Source organism: Palaemon carinicauda, chromosome 8, assembly GCF_036898095.1.
Source record: "Palaemon carinicauda isolate YSFRI2023 chromosome 8, ASM3689809v2, whole genome shotgun sequence".
Lineage (NCBI taxonomy): Eukaryota > Metazoa > Arthropoda > Malacostraca > Decapoda > Palaemonidae > Palaemon > Palaemon carinicauda.
In genome coordinates, this window is record NC_090732.1 from 158,937,867 (window position 1) to 158,957,023 (window position 19,157).

Here is a 19,157-nt window from a genome sequence, read left to right on the forward strand (position 1 = left end):
ACAACAAAAATGTTAAAATGAAATATACTGAATACATTAGAATTAATTTTAGTGATATTACTTTATCAATTCTACAATATATTGCACTGTAGCTAAATAGCAACATTCCTGAAAACCTCATTAATTTACTATACAAGCTAATCTTCAATATTATTGTTATTGTTATTATTATTATTTGCTAAGCTACAAACCTAGTTGAAAATGCAGGATGCTATATGCCCAGGGGCTCCAACAGCCATAATAACCCACATAGGAAAGGAAACACGGAAAAATAAACTATTTTAAGAAAACAGTAATAACATTAATATGAACATTTTTCATATAAACTGTAAAAGCTTTAACAAAACAAGAGAAAGAGAAATAAGATAGAATAGTGGCAGAGTGTACCTCAAGCAAGAGAACTCTAACCCAAGACAATAGATGACCATGGTACAGAGAGTATGGCACTACCCAAGACTGGAGAATAATGGTTTGATTTTGGAGTGTCCTTCTAGAAGAGCTGCTTACTATAGCTAAAGAGTCTCTTCTACCCTTACCAAGAGGAAAGTGGCCACTGAACAATTAGTGCAGTGATTAACCCCTTCAGTGAAGAAGAATTATTTGGTAATCTCAGTGTTGTCAGGTGTATGAGGACAGGAGAATATGTAAAGAATAGGCAAGACTATTCGGTGTATGTGTAGGCAAAGGGAAAATGAACTGTAACCAGAGAGAAGAATCCAATGAAATACTGTCTGATCACTCAAAGGACCCCATAACTCTCTAGCTGTAGTTTTTCAATGGGTGGCTGGTGCCCTGGCCAACCTACTGCCTATATATACCGAAATAACAAATTGGATGGGTGGTTCATGTTGGTAAATAATTAGATTAGTAATACAGTATATACCTGAAGAATAAAAGGTGAATACACTTATAAAGGCAATGGAAAATAATTTCATCATGTTCCTCCTATAATAGTAGTGTAAAACTTTACCCTTGACTACCAGTCCTAAAAAAGGCACATAAAAACACTTATAGATTTCTTACCTAGAATGAAGATTGAAGAATCAGCAGGGGGTTTCTCAGTATTGAAAGATCTAAAAACATATCTGATGATACCTGAAATTGACAAGGCTAACCCTACCTGCATACCTGAAGTTGACAAGGCTAACCCTAACTGCATATTTGAAGTTGACAAGGCTAACCCTACCTGCATATGTTTAAGAACTGCCTAGCACTGGAATGGAACCTATAAAAACTGATGATAAAAATATCTTTTCATAAACCCAGAAATGTAAAAAAATCACTAAATTTTTCAAACTGGTCTTAGCTATAGCAACCCCCATTGCTCCATTTGAAATAAGTATCACTAATTTTGAAAAAAAAAAAAAACTTTGATTTCTCTTAAAGGCTAAAATAGTCTCGCAAACCTAGCCTATTTAAAGAAAAAAAAAAGTTTGATTGTTAAACTCTGGGGTTTCATGAAAAAAGTTTTACTATTAAACTTTTGATTTGCAGGAATAAAAGTTTGATTGTTAAACTCGGCATATTGGTGGAATATATTTATTTTGTCATTTATCTTCATTTTCAGGTTTCATTCTTTAATTATATTATTTTGTTTTTTACAGTTTTTCCTACGACGGTGTTCTTCCTCAAAAGTCAAAAATTATTCAAGGCATATAGGATCATAGTGACTCCAGCGCCACCAGGCCAGAAACAGCATTGCAGGGTCCATTGGATCGAACAAAGCTTCCTCTATCTAGTTATGGCATTGGCAATACTGATTTCCATGTCCATATGGTCAAAATCTCCACTCAAGACTAAGTAACTTACATCATTATATGCTGCTACCTGCATTACTAGAGGTACCTAGAGCGCTGTATTTGGAACAGAATGAATAATGGGTTGACAGGGCCTAACCAGCCAATGGGAGGACGCAGTACGCGACGCGTATACGTCTCTCGGCCAACCAGATTTTTATTTTATCCAAAAAGACGTGCATTTCAGCGGCCGATGACCGCCCGCCTTACATACCACTCACATAATCCACGCCATCTGAAGTGTGAATCTCTCTTTGTATACATCTTCGTGTTGTTGCTCTCGAGTTTTTTACAACTTTTTGCTCACTTATCATTGATAATGTTATCTGATATGAGTGACATGCGTGATACTGATGCTGTTGGTATTTCTGCGCCATCTCTTGACTAAAAAAGTGTCCATAATGTCCTACAGTGAAAGAAGTATGCAGCTAAAATTCAGCGTGATGCTGGTCAAGCATACACGAGTCTGGCGACCGGGAGAGAAGTTGCCACCTAGAAAATTGAAAAACCTTGGAGATTGATGTTTTGATAAGATAACGATGCGAGTGATACAGCTACAGCCACCTCTGCCACCGGTGTTTCAGGCATCCCCCACTGGTGGGCAAGTGGGAAGATCACTGTCCTAGCAGGTGAACTTGGAGCCCTTCTGGTCTTTGGCTGAAAAGGGCTTTAACACTTTTCTTGAAGAACCTGCTGTCCTATTCGTCGGCGGCTTGTTCCGTAGGGCAGAGATGTAATGGCCTTATTGAGGAGTGAATCCTGGTTGGTCTTCCTCCAGCGCTCTGCTCGCCCCTCCATGTCTTTCTACCTGAAAAGCAAGGATAGATTTTACCATTCTGATCACTTCTGCCTAGGGGACTTGTCAATGGAAATTTTCAATTATCGAGTCCATTCTTTCGAGTATAACATTCGCCCACAAATTGACCACCTGGTGAGTGAGAAACTCAATGTTCCGGATACTCAACAAGAGAAAGGTCTTCCTCGACTTCCTTGTAGAGCCCTTGGACTAATCTTCAGTCCTGACGAGGTGTCCTATTGACCCTAACCATAGGTCGAGCCACGATGTAGCCTGCATGGCATACTTCGTGACTTTCTCCATGTTTAGGGTATCTGCTGCAGAGATAGTGACCGGGAGGCCGGAAAGTCTACCACAAGATACCCCTCTTGAAAGGGCATCTATTGATGAGTCTAGGAATAAAGCCTGAAGAAGTTCATCTGAAACTTCGTAGTACTTCCTCTGCTGTACAAAAGGAGGTGGAAGGAGCATCAAGGATGATTCTCTTTGAAGTGAGCTGGAGGAAACAGCTATCTGTGCAAAAGCCTTCTTCCTGGCTCCCTTTAACTCCCTTGGCACCATGCAAAGTTACACTGGCCTAGGGAGGTCAGTAAATATCATAGATATGGTCGAGGATGGTGTCCTTGCCCTCTTGAGGGGTCACCACAGGGTCATCTAATCCTTTGATGGCCGTCATGCAGTTAAAGACCGGCCAGAAGGCATACTCTGACTCCTGCTCAACTTCTGTGTACCTGGGACAAGCAGCCTTTGGAAGACAGTCCTCAGTCTCAGCACCCAGGTTGTCATCCACTCATGAGCTCTCACCCAGAGAAGCCCAGGGTGGGTTGTAGTTGTCATCTAGAGTGGAGGCCAAAGGAACGTCTCTTGCTTAACGTTCCTGGATCTGCCGAGATCTGAATGCTGTCTTAATGTCCTTGCTTTCCCGTTGAGGAGGAAGGAATTCCTTAAGGAGAGATGGTCTGGAGGAATACTTGCGCCTGCTGGAGATCTAACCTTATCTTTGGAAGGAGCTGTCAAAGGTTGTTCCACCTCCTTGGAGATGGGACAATGTTCCAGAGGGGCCACTTCTATCGGAAAGAACCGGTAGTTGGAAGTGAGTGTGATCTCCTGAGGAGATTGCGAGCCTTGGCTTGTAAGGGAATGGAGAATGTCTCCCGGAGGAGTCGGGTTCCTAAGTCTCCTCTTCTTTTTGGTGGTGGCAACTGGAGTTATCTGCACCTGCAAGAAGTGCTGCTGTACTGGACATGCCAGTCACGCAGTTCCTCACATCCTCTTGATAAGGGAGACAAACATCTGTAGTAGAGGGTCCCTGGACGGGGCCGTAAACATGACTCTGTCTGAGGTCAGACAGAGGAGAGGAAGAACTGGACGACACCAACTTCTCCAGAGGAATCTTCAGAGTACTGTACTAGCTACCGCCGGTTGCTTGGATGTAGAAGCCGCTCCTGACACGACCCGGCTCACCGCCTTCACTAAGACGTCGAATCACGAGGAGTCCTTGAAGAACGGAAAGACGAGAATCTCTCTGGGGAGGCTATCTGATAGGGACTGCCTCCTTGGAGATCGTGGCTTCGGCCAAAGGAGGGTAGTGAGGTCACTTACTTGGATGAACAGGCACCAGCATTGCCTTTCACTCTAGCTTGGAAGAGCGAGCTGGATAACAGGTAGTAGCAGAAACCTGAACCCTCTCTGTATCCTTACTGTTGGCTGGAAATGGAACCGGACAACCAATGTTAGCCGGAGCTCTTGCTGAGCTGCGATGCACATGTGCATTGGCTGGATGGAAGCTACCTCACAGCAAACAGCAGGGAGGTCGTGAGAAGGAGAAGTGACATGCACGGGGCCTGGCCGAGCAGATTTAATAAAGGGCGAGTCACAGTTATGCATTGGAGCTGGATGCACTAGTCTGGAAGTTTGGCGGAGTGTGCTTCATGTGCATGGGCTGGATCACTCGTCGGAGGTCTGGAAAGACGCTCATCATGGTGGCGCGGTGAGCAATCACACATTGAACAGTGGTCATGTGTGGAGTGGTAATCACGTGCAGGCTGCAAGTCATGCAAAAGCTAGTGATCGCAAGCAGAAGACTGGACATGCTCTGGATGAACAGGCTGATGACGACCACGCAATGATGGCCTGGAAGTGCAGTGGCAATCAGGTGACATGCGGCTCCTTGGCGAGCTCTTGCGACAAGGAGCGGATCGCAGTCCCAATGACGATGATGGTCTTCTAGTCATGAAGAGTGGAGGCGTGCTTAATAGCGATGGTGAGCAGTCTCTAGCTGTGGTGTGATGAGCAGAATGGTGATCACACACTTGGAACAATGGTGAGAATGAGAAGATCGTCGATCTCTTGAGTCCTCATAGTAAAGTCTTTGGCTGTAAGGTAAAGGCAAATGTCGGGAAGCGCAGAGTGGACTGCATTCTGTTGACGAGGTAGTGTAGCGTTCCTTAGGGAGGCAACGAGATCTCTCAGCATCAACAGCAGGAAGACGCTGAGAGGGCAAGGTCATGTGATGAGCTCATCGTCGGCGAGAATTCTCAGTGGGGGAGTCACACTGCAAAGTACTGGAGAATGGCTGAGGAGAAGTGGGGCAATATCTAGGTCGCTGAAGCAGAGCTATGTCAGGGAGGACCTAATTTGCGAGCATGAGAGGTGGCCACCCAGAGGAGTAGGAACATGCCTCTGACATTCCTCCTACTCTGTAGGTTGAGCGAACTCAGGAGAAGCAGTGCAATATTTAACGGCAGCAGGCGACGACGGAAGACTTGGAGACCAGCAGAACACCGCAGGTGACAGACTCGGGAGATTTCTCAAGGACGAGAACCGCAGCGCTCCTCGGCTTAGGATCTTCTACCTCTGAAATGGCCGGAATATGTTTCCCCTTAGCATCCAGCTGCTGAAGCTCTCCAATAAACATTTCTTCGATGGAAGACCAGCACCACCCAGTGAAGGCCAAATCTGTAAAATATCACCATAAAAGAAGGCTCCCCCTGAGAGAAAGGGCAGTGCGGCTCCTTTAAAGAAACCAACAATGTCCTTTGAACCCTGGGGTTGACCTGGTGTTAATTGGACAACACTTGTGTTCAACCAGTCCCCTGAGAAAACCATTGGGCTGGAGCTTCAGGAAGAGATCAGGGGCTCAAGGAAGAAGTACTGTAATGACTCACAACATGAAATTAATTGGTTCTGTAGCTTTCATAATGTGATTTTTTCATCTTGCGAGTTGCGTTTCACATGTAAATAGCCTAATTCGTTCCAGAACCTACAAAAACACCACATTAAATTACTATAAAAAGGATAAATTCCACTATACAATATTCAATGTATGACTACAATTATTTGGATCATTCAATAACTTGACCATTGGTTACTGTAAAAGAAATGTTTAAGAGCAAATAGTAAAGAAGGGATTTTGACGAAGGAAAAATCTATTTCTGGGCGAGTGACCTGTGCCATCCAGCGATATGCTCCTAAAGCACCATTTCTAAGGAAAATAACTGCTATAATATTACCAGAGAAAAAATGCATAGGAATGCTAGGTTGAACTAGCTCGCTCACCTATTGGTGTCGACATAATCTGGGGCGTAATATGATCAGAGGTCTCGCACCATTTAGACATTTCCTCTTCAAAATCCCTCAATAGTGAGGTGCGGTTCAACATCCCCTGCCACGCAGACTAGTACTACTAAGTCTACCCACGCTTGCCCAGCACTCCCCATAGCACCCCTAAGTTTGGGGTCTGATCAGGGGGGGACAACTAGGGTGGGTTCACTGGGCGGCACAGGTCTCTCGCCCAGAAATAGATTTTTCCTTCGTCAAAATCCCTTTTCTGGGCTCAACCAGTGCCGGCCAGTGAAATAGTACCAGAGAAACGAACCCAAACTTCAGTAAATATGAGGGAACGAATTAAAATCAAAATAACATAACAGTAGTTTAATCATGAGTTGTAGTAGTAGACGATAGTCTTTTATAACATCAAAAACTGACAGGGTATAATATCCCAGGAAGGGATGGCAAAATGTAAAAATAAAACTTGAAAATCAAAATATGATCTGAGGTCAGAACATCTTAGATAATACCATATAAAACTGGACATAAAAGAAATACAGTTCGCAGGACAAAATGTAAATATGATAATTAATAATAGAGATAAACAATATCTAAGACATGGGGACACCCATGGGTGTGACATAACAAACTGAACTCAGGTAGGAACTGTAAGTGAGGCAGGTAAGAGGAAGATGGCAAGACATAGTAAATTCAGGAATTAATTAGGAATTAATTTGTTCGGGGGATACCACGCTCCCTGCGGCTATGGTAGCGAGTTGAAGGGCCTCTAGATGTTTAAGACAGTGCTGCCTGAACACTGACGGGGATTTCCATCCGGTATATTTAGTAAGATCTGCAAAGTTCATGTGATGGAAAAAATTTATTGAGGTTGCTACTGCCCGTATGTCATGGATGTGAGGGAAAGACTCAGGATTAGCCTGTTTGATAAAATACAAAATCTGTTGCCTGATCCCTTTTAAAGTTATAGTCCCTCCCTGCTCTCTGACGAACAAAGGTCCTGAGGTCTTATAGGAAGTCCTCGATAGAAAGGACTTTAGAGTGGTAACAGGACACAGGGAAGGATCCTGAGGGAGCGGGATAATTTTCCAGGAGGACCATCTGTTCTGAGGGTCTTCATTTTTGGCCAAGAAGACTTTGTCTGGGGAGAGGAGAACTTCTCCCGATGGAAGGAACTCGATGTGGCCTGGATCTCTTGACAAGGCCGCTAATTCCGAAATTCTAGCGCCGGATGCTAAACTCATAAGGAATAGAGTTTTTCTGAGTAGAGGTATATACTCACATGAGTCGTTGATGGTTTCTGACGCCAGTTTGAGGACATCACTGAGAAACCAGGAAATCGAGTTAGGACGAATGGATGGTTTCAGTCTGGCACAAGCTCTTGGAATTGAAGCTAGCAATGAGTCTGTTAGATCTATATTAAACCCGACCAGGAAAATTTTCTTCAAGGCAGACTTAATGGTAGTAATAGTGTTAGCTGCCAAACCTGACTCAAACAAGGTTCTGAAAAAGGTAACCGTTAGGTTTAATGTCATAAAGACAACATTAGAATCCTTCAAAAACTTAGCTAGTTTTTTGACCGCCGAGTCATATTGACGAAGAGTGGAGTCTCTCTTATCTGATTCTAAGAATAAAGTATTCTGGGGATCTATGTTAGCCCCTTTGTGGGCCGCCAACTTCATGAAGTCCATAAAGTTAGGGCGTTCCGAATGTTTGAGGAAGCGAACACAGTGCGCGTTTGTACTATTTGGGTCAAAGTCGGGTTGGGAATCTGGCGAGGGCGGAGACTCAGCTCCAATAAAAGAGGAAACCAATTGCTCTTGGGCCAATTGGGGGCAACCAGGGCTACTTGACCTTTGAAGGTTTGAAGTTTGTCCAGCACCTTCAACAATAGGTTCACTGGTGGGAAAAGATAAATCCTTTCCCAGATGTTCCAGTTCTGAGACATGGCATCTGTGGCGTAAGCCCGAGGGTCCAGGTTGGGAGCCACATAACATTTTAGTTTGTGGTTGGATCTACCTGGAGGTCCACTGAAACGATTTTCGATCTAGTGACCATTCCGACTCCAACGGGGTCGTCCTTGAGAGTGCGTCTGCCACAACTTTCCGAACTCCAGCCAGATGGACAGCTGATAGGTGCCATTGGCTTGAGGCTGCTAGGGAAAAGAGACTGCTACCATCACATGGTTGATGGTGCCTGACTTGGAGCCCCCTCTATTTAGGCAACGGACTATAACTTCGTTGTCGAGAACTAGTCTCAAGTGTTGCTTCTTGGCCGGGGAAAGACGTTTTAAATTTAGTAAGACCGCCATGGCTTCTAGGACGTTTATGTGGAACTGTTGGAACACTGTGGAGCAAAGGCCCTGAACCTTCCTGTGTTGGGAATAACCTCCCCAACCTGATCGGGAGGCATCCGTGTGGATGACTATCTTTGGAGGAGGGTACCATAGCGGAACCGATTTCGACAGGCTCTTGGTGGTTGTCCATGGGAGAAGCCTCTTCCAAAGAATGGGAGGAAGACGGGTCTTCTTGTCTCGTGTTGTTCGCTCTGGAGCGCCAACCCCCGGTTATGTCCTTCAGTTTCGCTTTCAGAAGAAGGTCTGTCACTGAAGCGAATTGTAAGGATCCTAGGATCTTTTCTTGATTCCTTCTGGATGTTATCTTTTCCCCGAGAAAGCGTTTGGTATTCTTCGCAATCTCTATTCTCTTGGACCTGGGAAGACATAGGGTGTGAGAGCGTAGGTCCTACTGTAATCCCAGCCACTGAAACTTGGTCTCCGGTGTTAGGCGGGACTTTTTTAAATTTATTTTGAATCCCAGAGACTGAAGATACTGGATCACTTTGTTTGTCGCTTTGAGACAATCCTTGACGTTGTCTGACCAGATTAGCCAGTCGTCCAGATATGCGACGACTTGGACCCCTTGGGTTCGAAGTTCTTGAATGACTGATTCCGCCAGTTTCGTGAAAATTCTGGGCGCGATGTTGAGCCCGAAACGCATCACTTTGAACGTGTAAGCCTTGTTGCCTGGTCTGAATCCTAGGAATGGGCGGTAATGTCTCGCTATTGGAACGTGATAGTAAGCATCGGTAAGATCGATGGAGGTGGTGACGGCCCCACGGGGAAGTTAGGTCTGTACCTGCGAGACGGTAAGCATGTGAAACTTGTCGCATTGAATGAACAAGTTTAGCCGGGAAAGATCGAGGATGACTCTCCGGCTGTCTGAGTCTTTTTTCGGGACGCTGAATAAGCGACCTTAAAACTTCAGATGTTTTGTTTCTTTGATCGCGTTCTTGCGCAATAGATCCTGGGTAAACAGGGTCAGATCCGGTGTCGGGAGTTGATGGAATTTGTTCAGTGGAGGAGGCCCTTCTATCCAACTCCACCCCAGGCCCTTGGAAATTATGCTGAAGGCCCAAGGACTGAATCTCCAGCGACTCCTGAACGCATAAAGTCTCCCTCCTACCTGAAGATTCTCAGTAGTTGGAGGATTTTCCGCCACGACCTCCGCGTGATCCCTTTCCACGGGAGAAATATCTCCCCTTGCCTCTGTTATGAAAGGAACCTCTTGAACCAAGGCCCCTGCCTCGCTGGTATCCTTGAGAGGAACCCCGGGACTCATAGGCAGGGTTAGAAGCTGGTGAGGTGAACGAACTCGAAGCCACTTGGCTTTTAGGGACGAGAACATATTCCTCTTGGGGCTGAGGCTTGGAGGTGGAGGGTTGGATGGTCTGAGCCACCGGGATCGGCTGGACTACCTGGAGAGGTTGGCGAAACTGGGCAGAGCTATAAGGACGTAGCCTTTTCCTGCCCCGGGATTGAACGTTCGACTGTCTGAACTTCCGTTTGGGAGTGAGACCCCAACGGACCTTGAGGCTCTGGTTCACCCTGGCAGCTTCGCTCAACACTGAGTTGACCATGTCCTCCGGGAACAGGTCCGGACCCCAAGCGGAGGCTTTAATGAGCTTATTCGGCTCATGGCGGATAGTAGCCTCTGATAAAACATGCCTACGGCAACGTCTTCTGGCTACCAAGAAGTCATAGCAATCCGATAACAAAGATTGTAAGGTGGCCTTTGTCATGACCTTAAAGGCGTGTTCCTCATCAAAGTTGAGGGAAAACATCTCCGCCATCGTCGAGACGTTTAGGCTCCTGCTAAACCTAGACCGGGACTCGAACTCGAGTCGAATTAAGGTTTCGGGAAATCTTGGAAGTCGTTCGCTGAATTGCGTCGACGCACAATCAGCGGATAATTTACCAGAGGTAAATGTTGACTGAATGTTAAGCCAACATTGGTTATCTGATGGGAGCAGAAGAGATGAAGAGTCTGTCTCCCAAAGCTGGGGCAAAGGTTTGTCTTTGGCCACTGCCTGAAGAGCTAAGTCCACCATCTTGGTGACACAAGGAGTAGGGGTCTGCTCGTCCACAAGAAACATAGTGTATGTGCTCTTGTGGGGAGTCAGCATGGTGTTCGTGCAACCCCACTTGTTCAGGGTTCTAACCCAAACAGACTGAGCCTGTTCTTTTGGGAAGATAGCGGTCTCCTTAGGGACCTTATCTAGCCGGACAAGAGCTTCTTCTGTCAGCCGGGCGAAGCCGGGGAAGGGGAATTGAAGGCCGGGAGGGAGGAATTCAAAGTCTTCAATGGGCCGGGTTCCGAAGCCTTCAATGGTCAACATCCCGTCAGTGAAAGGGCAGTGGAGCGCCATTTTCCACGGGTTATTTTTAGTGAAAGGCGGGAGTTTTGAGGCCTCCGGGATGAGGAACTGCTGTTGTTGAGGCAGTCCTCCTTCTAAGGTGTCCAGTCTCCTGGTAACGGCAGATAGCATTGAGCTAATCTGCTCCGAGACAACCCTAGACATCATATTAGTGAGAGCCACCGGGTTGAAGTTGGCCGGGGCAACTGAGGAAGTTGGCTGCACTCCCGGGTCCTGAGAAGTAGAAGAGGTGCTAGCTAAGCCACTTGGGGCTCCGGGGAGGGAAGCCTTCTTTGGCTTGGTTGTTTTGGGTAGTATGGGATTCTTGCGAGTCCTAACTAAGGGTCACTTCTGAGACTTAACCTTGGGAGGAACCGGGTGTGATCTCGGGGTAGATTCACGGTTCGCATCAAAACCTAGAAAGGAAGAAGAATTAGATGCCGAAGAAAAAGAAGGGCTAAGAAGAGGGATCTTAGCGCCGGACCCACCTGCCTCACCTACCTCCTTACCTGTCTCCAGTTCGTCCAAAACCATGGGTTCCAAGTCCAAATTCAGAGCCGCAACATTGTCCTCAATAGGGTCGGGGTCGTCACCGAGGTCAGTATCCTGATCGAGAGCAAGGCCCAGGGTTGCTGTAATGTCGGCAATAATAGGGGCTGCCACTTCTTTAGGCACTGCTGCAGAAGATTTTGCGTTGGGATAGATCAGGTTGCAGTATTCTTCAGAAAGGACGTAAGGCTTCTTGGCCTTAACGTTACGGGCGAAGCCGCCTACCCAAACTTTCAAGGTGGCTCTTGCTGTGGTCTTAGCTGCTTGAGAACTCTGAAAGAACGGGGATAAGGTTAGCAAACCCGGGAGACGGAGCTGAGAAATGATAACCAAAGGTTCATTATATAAAGCAAGAGGAATGCAAGTGGAAAAAACGACCTATAGAGGACTCACTGATTCCGAAGAGAGGGTTGTGACAAGGTCGTAACAGACAAGGCAGTTGTCGGGGTGCCAAACTATCAGGTCATCCATTTGAATCCCACAGTCGGCGTGAGATCTACAGACCTCATGTCCGCAGGGCTGTTGAAGGACGGCCGCGCAGGCTGTCATCCGACAGCGGACCACCTGTAAAAAGGAATAGTCTATGAACACCTCCTTAATATCTCTAGAAGGGAACCCCGGAGGATCCTGACCTTGAAATTAAAGCAAAATGCATAGTCCTAGACTAAACATGCAGAGAACCTTAGACTATTCCAAGAGGAACCCGGAAGAGCCGGGGATGAGAAAAGGATGTATAAATAAGGGATTTCATAGTAATAAATAACAGTCCCGGGGACCGGGAAAAGAAATACTTAAAGTAAACTTAGAGTAAACTTAAAGTTACATCCTTAAAATACATATAATAAAGAACTCCGATTATTATGATCTTATACATTAACGTCCGTGAGAGTATAGGGTTCCCGTAGGAAGAGTAGGAATCATAAACTGTGTCAGTGTCATCAGATCCGGCAGTATTGTAAGCCCTGAGGTCCCAATGTCTGATGACGGGAGAGTACGGTGGGAGAATGCTGGAAGAGCCAAGGGATCCACCAACGAGACTACCGGACGTACCGGGACGAAGGTAATGATTCGTGTAGAATGTTATGATTGTAGGTTAATAATATGTCCTACTACGAACGATAAGGGCAGGAGGTACCGTATGATGGGGACACTCCTAAAATATAGAAAAGGTCTCATTCCTAATTCCATTAAGCTAAAAGCAAAAGCCATACCAAGAAGGCATTAGGTATACTGCCCAATCACATGGATAGGGCACGTGATATAGTCCCCGGCGGTCCCGGCCCTCCCCCTCCCCCGACTGATGGCCAATCGAGACGACGAGAGGGGGGAGACGAGAACCGCCTGGGATGAATGAGATTATGTAGCACCCCGTGAGATAATCTTGGTCCTCAATATGTCGGAATGTTGAGGGAAGACTGAGGAACAAGAATACTTGGCCCGTATTATCATAGCCAACAACCATCGAATAAGAGGAGAGACGTGCTCTGGGAGGGGGGGGGGGGGGAACAGGGGAATCACGTGGACAGGTGGTGGTAGGCAGGGCTACCAACTGGAGATCCCCTCAACACAACATGGAAAATCCCAAAAATATTATCATAACGGAGTGTGACAATAAAAACAATATGAACTGTTATAAATACTTAAAAGTAAATAATGAATAAAAGCGTAATCACGTAAAAAGGCTTGGCATGCAAAATTAATATGGCAAGAGAGGGATGCGAGCGAGTGGCAAGGGAGGAAGCATGACGTCATCTTGGAAGATGGACAACAGGGATACCAACCTTACTACTGAAGCGGGTAGATACCGAACAGTAACACAAATAGAGAGCTACGCGAGAGTCCCACTCGAACCAAAACGTAAAACTATGTGGAGCGTAAATAAAACCAATAGTCTTTTATAACATCAAAGTGAAATGCTCCTAGAAAAAACAGCAAAACAGTTCCCCGCGGGAACGCTATCCACTAACATGCACAAAGGCAGGCATGCCAACATAACTGAAAGCCTTAACTGATACGTAACACTGATACCATAATTATAATAATGATACGCTAAAGTTGAAAGCATATAGTCGGTGTAAAGGTAGAAATCTCCCAAAAAGTTCGAACGAATAACAATGATGAAAGAAATAACGAGCGAACTAGCGAGAAAGGGCAGGAGCCGTGGAACCACGAACGGTTAGAACGGGAACGCTATCGACTAAAAATCACTTCTGAATCAATAAAACAAAGGCTACACTGCCCATTCACGCTTAAAACTCATGGATAAAGTACTTAACTTCGATGGAGTAACTTGGGATTCCGCCATCGATGCGTAGAGGGAGAAAAAATCCAAAAAACACCGAGGAAAACACAACAAAGATCTAAGCATATGCGGGTGCTATTAAGGAGTGCTGGGCAAGCATGGGTAGAGTTAGTAGTACTAGTCTGCGCGGCAGGGGATGTTGAACCGCACCTCACTATTGAGGGATTTTGAAGAGGAAATGTCTAAATGGTGCGAGACCTCGGATCATATTACGCCCCAGATTATATCGACACCAATAGGTGAGCGAGCTAGTTCAACCTAGCATTCATATGCATTTTTTCTCTGGTAATATTATAGCAGTTATTTTCTTTAGAAATGGTACTTTAGGAGCATTTCACTGGCCGGCACAGGTTGAGCCCAGAAATACAGTACCAAAAATGTGGAACCTTACCTTTGGAGTGAGGCAATGTAAAAGAGCGAAGTGGTGGGGCGGTAGAGGAGGATGACAAACGACGGAAAATGTTATCAAGTGGCAGAAAACGTAAACACTTAACTTTACAAAATAAAATTAATAAATGACAGAAGACATTAACACTTAACTTTAGGAAACACATTAACATATGGCAGGAAATATTAACACTTAACATTACGATAAACTTAAAATTAATTTGTTTTATTTTTCAATATTTTTCTTTTACTTTGTTTTGTATTTTCTAAATTTAATTACACTACGTATTTTCTTCATCACAGCCACTTTTCTTTAATTTTTTATCTTGCGCTTGGTCTGCTTCTACCGAAGGCCTCTTTTTAAAAATTTGTCCAAAGAAGCTTGTTTCTGCCTGTTTCTTAAAATTTTTCTGATATGACTCAGGGATACTTTTTTTCTGGATGTCTTTTCTACAAGAGCCACCATCTTATGGCAGCCATCTAGACCATCCTTAATTTCTGCCGTTGTCAGTAGGTCATCCTCCTCCCACTCATCGCTAGAAAACTCTTCCTGAACGATGTTCAGTCATATGGCCTCTAACTTCTTCAGGTCATCCGTCGTAAGTTCCTCTTGGTGCTCCTTGATAACCTCATTGATGTCAGCCTCATCAACTTCCTGACACATGTTCATCCCAAGTGTAACCATCTCGGCAACCTCAAATTGAGCAACAGGTTCAGGATCAACAACGTTTTTGGCTTCGTCTTAAGCACGGCCTTCATGGAAGCCCTCAATTGCATGCGGAGATGGCATTAGGCCACAACTTCTTCCATGTAGAGTTCAAGGTGTGCCTCAAAACCTCCTGCCAACCTTGATAGATGATTTTGAGGCATATCACAATATTGAAATTCTCCTCCCAAAATTCATGAAGGGTGAGATTTATGCTCTCTGATTTTGAAACATCTCTTGAAGAGATATTCGTATAAAACTTCCTAAAGTTTGATATCACTAGCTGATCTATGGGCTGGATGAGAGGGGTGGTGTTAGGTGGAAGAGAGAGAACCATGATGAAGAAATACTGTGCTAAGATATCTTCCTCAAGGGCTGGAGGGTGAGCAGGGCCATTGTACAACACCAGCAGGCATTTCAAAGGGAGGCGCTTCTCTTTCAAATACTTTTTCACAGTCGGGACAAAACAAACATTTACCCACTCGGTGAACGAGTGTCTTGTTATCCAGGGTTTTGCATTGGCCCTCCATAACACCTGAAGATTCTCCTTAATGACATTGTGGAACTTGAAAGCTCAAGGAGTATCAGAGTGATACACCAGCAGGGGTTTAACCTTACATTCCCCACTGGCATTTGCAGAGAATGTAAGGGTAAGCCTGTTCTTCATAGGCTTATGCCTGAGTAGCCTCTTTTCTTCTGCAACGATGTACGGTAAAAAAAAAAAAGTCCAGTATTGTCACGGTTGAAGACTTGCTGGGGACTGTAGCCTTCCTAGAGAGTTAACTCGTCGAACTTCTTGACAAACACTTTGGCCGCTTTCGTGTCCAAGCATGCAGCCTCCCCATGACGCACCACTGAATGAACGCCAGAGCGTCTCTTAAATTTTTCAAACCACCCACGAGAAGCCTTCAACTCTGGGGGGGCCTACTTCAATGTTCCTTCTCCTGTGCGTCAGCTTTGGGCTGAGCACGCACGATATCACTGAAAATGGCGCTGGCCATTCTGGCAGATTATCACTTTGGTGATAGTGTCCCCAGACATTTTCTTGTCCTTCATCCCAACATGCAGCAGTCTGTCCACCTCATCGTGGACGTGGCTCCTCTTGCTGGAGAAAACAGTCAAGCCCTTAGGTGTTGCTGCATTGATGGCTTCCTTCTGCTTCAGGATCGTTCCTATCATAGACAGATTTTGGCCATATTCCTTTGCGATCACACTTAACTGCATGCCAGCCTCGTATTTCTTGATTATTTCTATCTTTGTCTACATAGAAAGCTTCATCTTTTTCTTTCCCTGGACATCAGAAACTTTCCTGGGACCCATGGCTAATAACCTAACGTGATATCACACATAATACAGTACAATACAATACTGTAGTTACGAAAGCAAAATCACAAACACTAAGTCAATGAGTATGATACCGCTGCTGAAAAGAAAAGAAATAGGAATGCCAATGAGTAGTTGCATGAGGGATATAGTACAGTAAATATTGACCAATACGAGAGTAGGATCTTATGTTGGTAACCAGCATCTGAGTAGGGAGATAACCAATGGGAGCACAGGAAGATGGTGGAGAGTTTACAGGCTGGCGGTGTGCAAATATCAAAATCAGTCTCGGACACGGTCGGGCTCTCGTACTGTACCTCCTTTAGTTGTCCAAACCATTTTAAATTCTTCGCATCTCGTTTCACAGTGAAAACTTCGTAAGCAGAATCCTTCGTGTCGAGAGGTATGACTGTATGTGATTTCTTTGACTTTGAGGAAAACCTTGAACACTAAGAATCACTCTTGGACTTCTTGCGTCGCTGCTCTGATCCTTTTGCAGGTGTCATCCTGCGCAAAAAGCCATACTCAGCAGGCCGGACACAAAGGGTGGGGGTCGGTCTCGGCCGAGGACATGAAGGTACTACTGAAGCGTCCCTCAGGTCTTGGACAGGTCCCGATGATGAATGGCAACAAGAAGCAAGCACACTTGAAAAGAGAAAAAGAAAAAAATTCAAATAGCAGTCAACAAAGTTGGGAGGCAGAGAAAGACAACGTGTGTTTATTTGTTTTACTGATGATTACAGAATAGATTTGGCAAAAGCTTGCTTTTTTTCTATTGTGTTTTACTCTAAACCACTGAAAAATTCTTTCTATTCATTGTGGAGCGATTTTAAAATAATTTTTCATGAATTTATTTTATATTATTTACCCAAAATAATAGTAGAAGACTGTAATTGTATGTGTAAAACAGCTTTACATTCATTGTAGAGAGATCATGTAATAATTCCATGATAGATAGCCTTCGAAATATATAAAATACCTCATCATCGGTAACTGACCTTAAAGAGAAATGTAAAAATATGCAGTTGTTTACTTTGACATCTCACCTCACCTAACCTAACCTAATATAACGTATAATTATAAAGCATACGAGGAACAAAAAACTTATTTTTGCCTCACACACACACACACAGAGAGAGAGAGAGAGAGAGAGAGAGAGAGAGAGAGAGAGAGAGAGAGAGAGAGAGAGAGAGAGAGAGAGAGAAAAAAAACTAGTTTCCTGTAGAAATACAGTTGGCCCTTCATATTTGTGGGGCTTAGGTAACACACCTGAAAAAAACAAAATAATTGTGAATACAGTACTTGGTGCCCTAGGGTAGGTTAACTTATAAAACCACAAAACACAGGCTACCGCCAAGGCACAGTTAACCCTTTTACCCCCAAAGGACGTACTGGTACGTTTCACAAAACTCATCCCTTTACCCCCATGGACGTACAGGTACGTCCTTGCAAAAAAATGCTATAAAAGTTTTTTTTTTTTCATATTTTTTATATTTTTTGAGAAAATTCAGACATTCTCCAAGAGAATGAGACCAACCTGACCTCTTTATGACAAAAATTAAAGCTGTTAGAGCAATTTAAGAAAAATATACTGCAAAATGTGCTGGGAAAAAAATAACCTCTTGGGGGTTAAGGGTTGGAAATTTCCAACTAGTCTGGGGGTAAAAGGGTTAACAAACATATTAGATAAACAACTTTACTACAAAGTTTTCACAGTTTCTATCATGGTAAAGAAGTTCATACTGCTTTTCAGGAGGTAATTGTATATTATCAACACAGCATCAGTACAATATGAGACAATTCATAACACGAAAGTCATCGCCACAACATATCATGTACAGTACTGTGTAAATAAAAAAAAATATTTGTTCATATCTAATAACACTCGCTGATACTATAAAGGGATTTTGACGAAGGAAAAATCTATTTCTGGGGAGAGACCTGTGATGCCCGGTAAGTCCTTCTTTCTACCTTTTCTGATAAAAATCTTCCAAATATACCAGAGAAAAATAAAAGCATGGAATGCATAGGTTACTACCCTCGTGCGAGCACCTCGTGAGTGTCATGTATACATCAGGGGCGTGTGAAAACCACTATTCACAGGCTGTCTTCCTATTAGATAACTCCTACATCAAAAGGAAGGGCTGTAACAAAGACCCCAGAAACCACACTTGTACCACGCCACCGTCACCCACACGAACGCCTTTTAGGTCATCCTTCTGCAAGAACATATGGCTTGGCAAGGAAAGGGTGGGTCCGTACAAAAATAACCGGGTAGGGTTTCACCGGGCGTCACAGGTCTCTCCCCAGAAATAGATTTTTCCTTCGTCAAAATCCCTTTTCTGGGTCGACCTGTGACAGCCGGTGAAAATGTACCAGAGAATGCCTTCCAAGCCCAATAAAGTAATAACATGAGGAAAATACAACCACCATGTACGACAATAATATAATATAATAATGTAAGAAAACGTCCAATTACCAACTAGCAAAATGACATAGGGAACGTAAGGCTAAATAACTATGACGACAAGGAATCAACTGAGTGTCGAATCGCAAAGGGCATCAAACCTTACATGTCTAAGCATATCTAAACATTAAAGGAATGGTAACTACAATAACAGTTAAACCATAGGAATTAAACATGGCAAATATCATAGGGCTAACGAACTACCCAGGAGAGTGGCGACGTGGTGTGAGTGGCGGGTAGGAGGGAGAAAAGAAGAGATGGAAGAAAGGAAGAAGTAGAGATTAATGGGGAGGGATAAGGCTCCCCGCTGCCATCGTCGGGTATTTAAGGGCCTATAAGATCTTTAAATAGTGGCGTTTGACAACCACAGGGGATTTCCAACCCGTATATTTTTTAAAATCATCAAAGTCCCTGTTCTGGAAGTAATTGATGGAGGTATCTACTGTCCGTATATCATGAGCCTGGGGAAATGATTCCAGATTAGTATGTTTAAAGAAGTAGAGGATTTGTTGCCTGATACCGTGAATGGAAATAGTACCTCCTTGTTCCCTGATAACCAAGGGGCCAGA

At 44.4% G+C, this 19,157-nt stretch overlaps 1 protein-coding gene across 2 annotated transcripts in view; it reads right to left on the reverse strand.

Moving 5' to 3' along the window:
* LOC137646055 (myb-like protein X) overlaps positions 1 to 19,157 on the reverse strand; it is a 318,901-nt gene that overhangs the window by 2,519 nt on the left and 297,225 nt on the right. The window lies entirely within an intron of this gene.